Source organism: Marmota marmota, unplaced genomic scaffold (genome assembly GCF_001458135.2).
Source record: "Marmota marmota marmota unplaced genomic scaffold, marMar, whole genome shotgun sequence".
Taxonomy (NCBI): domain Eukaryota; kingdom Metazoa; phylum Chordata; class Mammalia; order Rodentia; family Sciuridae; genus Marmota; species Marmota marmota.
The window spans coordinates 21,301,800-21,310,463 of NW_026000185.1; the positions used below are offsets into that span (position 1 = coordinate 21,301,800).

The 8,664-nt window shown below is 45.7% G+C and overlaps 1 long non-coding RNA gene across 1 annotated transcript; it reads right to left on the reverse strand.

Annotated features, from left to right (window-relative positions):
* Positions 1–7,570: 7,570 nt before the first annotated feature.
* On the reverse strand, positions 7,571–8,484 carry LOC107146962. The gene is made up of 2 exons (XR_001504096.2): positions 8,356–8,484; positions 7,571–7,766 (listed from the first exon to the last, which is right to left on the reverse strand). It is a non-coding gene; the product is annotated as an uncharacterized LOC107146962 (long non-coding RNA).
* Between the last annotated feature and the right edge of the window lie 180 nt (positions 8,485–8,664).

Below are 8,664 nucleotides of genomic sequence, written 5' to 3' on the forward strand. Positions count from 1 at the left end.
GAGGGGACAGCAAGAAAGACATTTCAATCTGAAAAATGGACAAATATAAAACATTGGAAAGTAAGTCACTGTGTTCTGACCTTGAACTTGCCCTGCGTGGGGCTTTGAGGTCACTTAGCAAAAAACACTCCTGCCTTCACAGTCTTGCAGAGTCACAGGGAACTGATGTGGAGATTCTGCTGGTTGCTGAATGTGCCTGTTCCAGAACACATTCTGGAACTGGGGAAATAACCAGTTTGAGGACACACTGGTCCGAGGTGAGATGGATCCTGAGCTAACACTGCATTGATCACCTGACCTCCATGACATTTTTGGTCTCCAGGAGAACAGAGTTGGATGCTATAGTATAAATAAAACCAGAAAAGTAATAGGATTTTACCAGTGAAGAAAGAGAGATGTACTTGGGTTTGTTCTTTCTTTCATCATTAATGAAAAATGATTTACCCTGCACTACACTAGACCCTAGGAGGACAGAGGTAAAGGAGACAGATTTCTAGCAGCGGAAATGATATGTCCCATGCAAGAGGAAGTACATTGACTAAACCACTAAACCAGGACCTGACCAAGTTTGAAAGTCAAGGAAACCTGAAAGATAAGCAAGCAAGCATTGGCTAGGACGAGAGAAGGGGAAAGAGAGGAAGAGAAGCACTTCCCAGGCAAAGGGAGCAGCAAGTGCTAAGTGGAATAGACTGGCCAGCTTTGATGTGTTGAGAGTCAGGAGTGTTAGATGGTGGAGAGCTTGAGAGAGAGAGGAGCAAGGGAGATGGACAGGGCCCCAAGTAAACAAGTCTTTGTTTGCCATGCTGAGGAAATTGGTGCATGGGCACAGGCAGGTGTGACAGGGTATCACAATGTCCATGTGGTCAGAGGGCAGGAAGTAACATATTACTAGGACAGTAGGTGAGGAGGCTGAGAAGGGGCACAGAAGCTAGTGCCTAGAAGACCTAATTATGGAGCTGGACCTGGAGGCTATGTAAAGGAACATGAGAAAACTAAGACTCTAGGAAGCCAGGTGTGGTAGCAGATGCCTGGAATCCCAGTGATTCAGGAGGCTGAAGCAGGAGGATTGCAAGTTGGAGGCCAGCTTATGCAACTTAGTGAGACTCTGTCTCAAAATAAAAAATAAAAAAGGGCTGGGAGTATAGAGAACACTTGGGTTCAATATCAGCACCAAAAAGAAAAAAAGAGGAAAAAAAGAAAACATAAAACACTAGGAAAGGTAGGGATTATGCTGACTCAAAAGCATATGCTCTGTCTTCAAGGGTGTCCAGTGTGCTGCTGCATTCTCTTATGATGCCCTCTGGGAGGCAAACTTGCTGTCTCAGTACTTCTGCCCCCCCTCCTTTATTTATTTATTTGTTTATTTTTTATTTGGTGCTGAGGATTGAACCCAGCACCCCACACATGCTAGGCAAGCACTCTACTGCTGAGCCACAACCCCAGCCCCATGTACTTCTGCTTTTAAGGGTACCTGGGAGTCCAGATTTATATATGAAATCACTTGATCTTAAATGTTGTCAACATATTCAATAATGTGTAAGCCAAGCAAATCATTCCCACAGGCCAGTGGTTCCCAAGTTACACAGCACATTAATATTACCAGGGGAGCTTATAAACATCCCAATGCCCAAGTCATCCACTATGCCAATTAAAAATATCTGAAGTAGAAGCCAAGCATCAGAATTTTTAAAGGATTCCCCAGGTGGTTCCAAGGTGCAGCAGTTCAAGAAACTCTGTTATAGTCTGAGAAGTTCTTTGGGTTGCCAGGCAAAGCCATAGGGAGCCATGAAGGTTTGGAACCGGGGAGGAGTAGACCAGTTTGGAGTTTTAAGGAAAATCAATTCTTAGGAGGAAAGGAGTACAGAATGGGGTGAGAAGGGAGCCCCAGGGGCAGGATCCTGCTAGGGTGACCAGTCATTCCCAGTTGCTGTGAACTGCAGAGTTTCCTGGGACATGGAGCTTGACAGTGCTGGGCAAATTGGGTGCTTGGTCATGTTAGAGCCTTCCCTGGTATAGGAGGTCTGTCTGGGGATGCCATAGACTCCCCTTTCTAGAAGTTTCCTGGGAAAAGGCTATCTTCCCAGAGGGCACTCACCTGGGTCTCTGAAGCCTGAGCTTAATAGGCTTGGGGTAGGAGAAAAAGGAAGGGAGGGAACCTGAACCCATTTGATCTCACTGAGAGAGTGATCTTGTTGGTCAAATCCAGATCTATAGAATGCAGCTCAGCAATAGAAAGGTACAAACTATTGAGCCATAAAACAACATGGATGATTTTCAAGAATATTATGCCAAAGAAAAGAAAACAGATGCAGAGGAGTACATACTGAATAATTCCATTTATAGGAAGTTCTAGAACAGGTTCACCTAATCTGTGATTTAGAAACAAAATCCCAATAGTCGTTGCCTCCTGGGGAGTTGGAGCTGGGAAAGGGGAATTCCCTGGGGTGCTAGTGATGTTCTGTATTTGATAATGGTTGCATTATGCATGTTTGCATTTTTAAAAATTCACTGAGTTGTACAGCTATCTGTGCATTTCAATATATAGATATTTTACCTCAAAGGGAACATATACCTACAAACAAATCCTGGATTGAGTTAACTTGGTGTGCACCAAGGGTTTAGAGGAATGTGTATTGTCTTCAGCTTATTTTGAAATGTATCAAGGAAATAGGATGGATGGCTATGGATATGTGATAAAACAAATTCAGTAAAATGGTTCAGGATCTAAGTGGCAAGTATATGTGTGGATCATACAATTCTTTAAATTATTGAATTATTTTGATTCATTCAAAAAATTTTTTTCTGTATGTTTAAAACTTTTTTATAATAAAAAACTTAAGTCTGATCATGTTGCCCCTCTGCTCAAGACCCCTTCATAGCTCTTTGTCACATCCATAGCAAAAGCCCAAGTCCTAACAATAGTTTCCAAGGAGGATGACCAGACATTCTGGTTGTCACAGATTTCACCTGTTATCTGCATATAATTTTTAATACTCTTCCTGGTTTTGTTCTCAAAAATCTCCCAGTTTGAATGACAGACTACGTGCACTTGCCCTGCCCGTGAGGCCCCACCTGACCTGAACTTACTTCCTACCACTCTCTCTCCACTCCAGGCATATTGATCTCCTTGCCAGGGCTGCACCTCGGGGCCTCTACATCAGCTGTCCCCTCTGCCTAGAATGCTCTTTCCCCAGATATTTGCATGGCCTTTCCCCTCACCTTTGAACTTTTCTTCAAATGTCTCCTCAGTGAAGCATCTCCTGACCTCCTTATTTAAAAATTGCAACCTGCTCTTTCCACATCTGCCAAATTCTGCTTTGTTTTTTCCAAAGTTCAGTCAACAACAGGCTGCATATACTATGGTGGTCCCAAAAGTTGATATCATCTCATGACATCATAGTCATCTTAGCTTGTGTAAATACATTCTCTGATGTCGCACAATGATGGAATTGCCTCAAATACATTTCTCAGAACCTATCCCTGTCCTTAAGCCCCCATGATTATACGCATAACTTCCTACTCAGAACACAATTTACTAAAAGTAGGCTCCATGAGGGCAGGGATTTTTTTCTGTTTGTTTTTTTGTTTGTTCATTTTTGCAGTATTGGGGATGGGTACATGCTAGGCAAGTGCTCTACTACTGAGCTATACTGCCAGCCCTCTGATTTCTTTATGCTGTACCCTCAGGGCCTAGAACAGGGCCCAGAAAACAGTAAGTACACAACATTTATGTCACTGATTCAAAGAAATTCCTCTGCCCTCCTGAAGGAGGTGCTGAAAATGTGAGCAGACACAGACCATTGTGAGGCAATTCCTGGGACTCCATGCAAAGGAAGAACAGGAGGGGGGTGGGCATGATCAAAAGGAGAAAAGATGCCACCAGGAAACTGTGATTTGAAAATCAAGAAGACATCTTCCAGGTGAAGAGCAGAGGGGCAAGCAGAACGCTCCTGGCAAAGCAAAGAGCATGAGCAACACCCAAGAGGTAAGACATTTTGGGGTGATTATAAGCAGTTCAGAGGGTAGCTGGGGTTGGGTGGAAGCAGCAGAGCATGAACTCTAGCATGCAGGTAATGAGCACTGGAAGGTTTTGGCCAGGGCCAGCATCATGGGCAGATGTGGGCTTCTGAAGGGTTGCCCACTGCCAACTGGACATGGGCAAGCAGCGAAACCCACCAGGAAGTTGTTACATTGATTTGTTGGCACTCGAAGGAAGTAAAGCAGTGTGGCTCTGGAGAAGGGGGTCAACTGGAGAATCATTTAAGACAAAGACTTAGGACATGATGGCTCAGGGAAGTGGACTCAGACTCCTGGGGCCAGGGAGCCATTTAAGGGTACAAGAGACAGTGGGAATGGTTGATGGGGAGATGAGGCTGAGGGTGTTTTGGACATGAAGTGAAGTGTTGCAAGCTATTTAATTTTTTGAGTCTGGAGATTGGGGGCAGAACTTGAAGGCAGGGAATTAGGAAACACTAACTGAAAAAGAAGGTTAGGGGCTGAGGTTGTGGCTCAGAGGTAGAGAGCTCACCTAGCATGCATGAGGCACTGGATTTGATCCTCAACACCACATAAAAAGATATTCACCTACAACTAAAACTAAATATTAAATTAAAAAAAAAAAAGAAGGTGGGGCATTGCAGGAGAATATTCAGGAACAGAAGAACTAAGGTAGAGCAACAGACACTAAAGATCAGGAAGAGGAAAGAGACTAAGGATGGACAGGACCCAGAGCAGAAAAGGGGAGAGCACTGGAGGCCAGAGCCCAAGACTTAGGGTGGAAGAACTTCCAGAAGGAAAGTGTGAACATGGGTAGGGGATGGGGAGAACACAGCCAGTCTTAAATCAGAGTTGTGACATGGGAGAAGTGTCTTATAGAAGAGGTTAGGAATTAGCCACAGAGAAAGTGGGGGCAGGTCTGGGTTGGGGACACTTGCCTAGAGCCTGTGTCCAGGTGATGGACAGGAATGGGCAGACTCAAACTTTAGCTTCTCTAGTATACTCAGAAATGGACATCCTATCCAAAACCAAAATTCTTCTTTAGCCTCACTTGTGGGCAAGTCTATGGTATCTCCCCAGACCTTAGTGTCCTTATCGGTAAAATGGGGTAACAGGAAAAACAACTGCCAATGATTGAGCATTTACTATGTACTAAGCCAATGACTCTCTCTCCAGGAATTGTGTCATTTAATCCTCAGAAGTCTCACCAGGCTGGCATTATGGTTATTCCATTTTACAGAAGAGAAAACTGAGGCAAATGAGAACAAGGTTAAGTCACTTGGTTAAGGTTACATAGCAAATGAATGCAGATGCTGAGATTTAACCCCAGAATTTGATTTCTGGGCCTTAACACTGTACCACTAACCACACAAGGTACTTTAGAGTTTACAGAGCACTCATATCACCTCACGGGATCATTGAGGGCGTAATGACATGACTCACACACCCAGAAAATGGCTGAGATTAGCACATATGGTAGGTTCAATAATGACCCTCCTGAGGTGTCCATATCCTAAGCCCCAGAATCTGTGTGTTACTTCACATGGCAATTAGAATTTTGCAGATTGGTGAAATTCAGGATTTGGAGAAAGGGAGAGCATCCTGGACTGTCTGGGTGGACCCAAGTCATCACAAGGGGCCTTATAAGAGGGAGGCACAAAGTTCAGAGGAGGAGATGAAATGATGGAAGAAAGAGAGAGAGATTAGAGGATGCCATGCTGCTGAGCTGAAGAAGGGAAAAGCCACAAGCCAAGGAATACAGAAGCCTCTAGAAGCTGGAAAAGTCAAGAATACAGATTATCCCTGATAGCCTGTGGGAAGAACCAGCCCTGTGGACACCTTGACTTTAGCACAGTATGTCTACTTTTGGACATCTGACCTCGAGAACTGTAAGGTAATAAATTTGTGGCTTTAACCACTGTCTGTAGTAACTTGTTACAACAGCAATAGAAACAAATATGTCACATCACTGCACGCCTCGCTCCCCTGGCCACCTCTGGCTCCACTATTATTACAGGAAATACCCTTCTTTCTTTCTTCTTCTTTTTTTTTTTTTGGTGCTGGGAATTGAACCCAGGGCCTTGTGCATGAAAGGCAAGCACTCTTCCAACTGAGCTGTATCCCCAGCCCCACACCCTTATATTTTTAAATGGCTTGTTAAAAGTTCCAATTTGGTCCATTCTGAACCTTGGTCTGTTCCTTCATTAAAAATAAGGAGCTGGGGTTGCAGCTTAGTGGTACAGGGCTTGCCTTGCATGTGTAAGGCACTGGGTTGAATCCTCAGCACCACATAAAAATAAATAACTAAATAAAACAAAGATATTATCCATCTACAACTAAAAATAAAATTAAAAAAACAAAACAAAACAAAAAGGGCTGGGCACAGTGGCACATGCCTGTAATCCCAGCGGCTTGGGAAGCTGAGGCAGGAGGATTGCAAGTTCAAAGCCAGCCTCAGCAATAGCGAGGTATAAGCAACTCAGTGAGACCCTGTCTCTAAATAAAATACAAAATAGGGCTGGGGATGTTGCTCAGTGGTCAGCGCCTCTGAGTTCAATTCCTGGTACCAAAAATAAAAATAAAAATAGGGCTAATACATCTGACCCTATCTCTCTTGCAGAAACAGAGGGACCTGATAGGATATGAAGTTTCCTAGAAACCACTGAGGCAGGGAAGGCCTAATTATTATTCCCATTGCTCAGATGAACAAACAAAGGCTCAGAGAATAGTAATAACCTGCCTAGACCCATAAGAATAATAAATTACAAAGCCAGGACTTGAGCCAAGGTTTCTCACACGCCACCTCCTTAAAGAAGCCCTCCTGGACAACTCCAAACCATTCACTTATTCATGAAGCAGTTACTATGACTACATTGTTCCCAGTGTTGAGCTAGACCAGGCTGGGGATCCAGTTCTGTCCTCAAGGTGCCCACAACCTGTGGACAAGACAGACACAAAGACCAATGAACCCAAAATAAGCCTAATAAATGTTGAAACAAAGGGAAGAAAGCCTGAGGGGTTGTGGGAACTCAAGGAAGGGGACACTGATGGAGCCTAGGATGAGGGAAGGCTTCTTGAAGGAGGTAGAGATTGAGCTGGGGATATGGAGGACTCAAGCAGAAGTGTAGCCAGGGGTACCAGGTGGAAGAAGGGCTCAAGAAAGGCAGGGAAGCACAGTGCTGCAGCCTCCTGAGGCCAAAAATAAGTTGGGTCATCCCAGGCCCCTACATCCATCTGGGTCTGTGTTCCCATGAATGACCTGGGAATCACGGACCTCACTGCTCAGAACTGTGACAATTCCTGAGCCCAGGGGAGGCCTGAGCAGGAAGAAGGGTCCTGGGATTCCCAGAGGAGGAAGGTGAAGGGGAGGGAAGGTCAGTGAAGGGAGACAGGGCAGGGTAAGGGAGTGTTGGAGCAGGGTCCTGGCTCAAGCCCCCACTGCACATCTGATCATGTGTGACCATAGGAAGGTCCTCTTGGAGCCTCAATGAGCCCATCTGAGGAATGGAGCATGAGACAAAACTGTCTCCAAAGACCCTCCCCAGCCCTGACGGGGAAATGACATGACACAAAATTACAAAAGGGTCTTTATTTGTAAAAAGCCAAAGGGGCCCCTGGGACAACAGGACAGGCAGGCCGGCTTCTCAGGGGTCAGGGGCATTTGGGCAGATGCGCTTGAGTGGGGGGGCGCCCTCCGAGTCCTCTGTGTCACCCTGGGCTGCCTCAGGGACAGGTGGCACTGGCTCAAAGACGGGGTAAGCTTCGGGGGCCTGGAGAGGAAGGGCGGACAGGCGTGAGCTCCACCCAAACCCAGGAGTACAGCCTCCTAGCCTCTGCCTTCTCCAAAGCCTCCACTCCACTCCCCTCCAGACCCAGGGCCAGGTGACTAAGATGCAGATTAAGAAGGACACCGAAAATAATGGCAACATTGGGGGAATTTGATCTTTCTAAAAAATGCATAAAGGTAGTCCTTTGAGAAAAATTAAGTTTATGAGGGACTTTTGTAAGCTAGTTTTAGGATTCATTTTGTGTGTGTGGTGCTGGGGATAGAACCCAGAGCCCCTGCATACTAAGCACGCCCTCTACCACTGAGCTATACCCCCAGCCTAGGATTTTTTTTTTTTTTTTTTTTATATACATGGAAAAGCACCATGATCATTTCAGGCTTTTAAGGGTCTTAAACCAGCCCTAATTCAGTCCTCAAGATTTCATCTATTTCTTTTTCAGTCCCAAGAACCCAGCCTCTAAGCCTTTAGCTGGGTCCTTGGGTCCACATCTCCCTCCAGGACATCAGGATGCAGCCACCCATCGCCCAGAGTTCCCATTCCCTCTAAGACCGGGGAGTCCAGCTGCTCTCACCTCAGCTTCCAGCAATTCTGGAACAGGCTCCTCCTTGGTCAGCATTGGGGGTTCATCAGTGCTGCCTGCAGGTGTGCCCCCGGGATCTAGAAGGTCAAGTGAACACACATCCCCTGAGCAGCCACTCTGTGCCAGTAGCACAGAGGGCAAAACAAACACAGACGGGCACCAACCACATAAGCCAGAGCTTCGGGAGCAGCAAGAGAGAGCCAGACCCCTGGCTGCCATCCAGGATGCAAAGAGGAAGGAAGATTTAGGTGGGACCTTGAAATGTGAGTATGGTTTTATTAGGTAGACAAACAGGGCAGG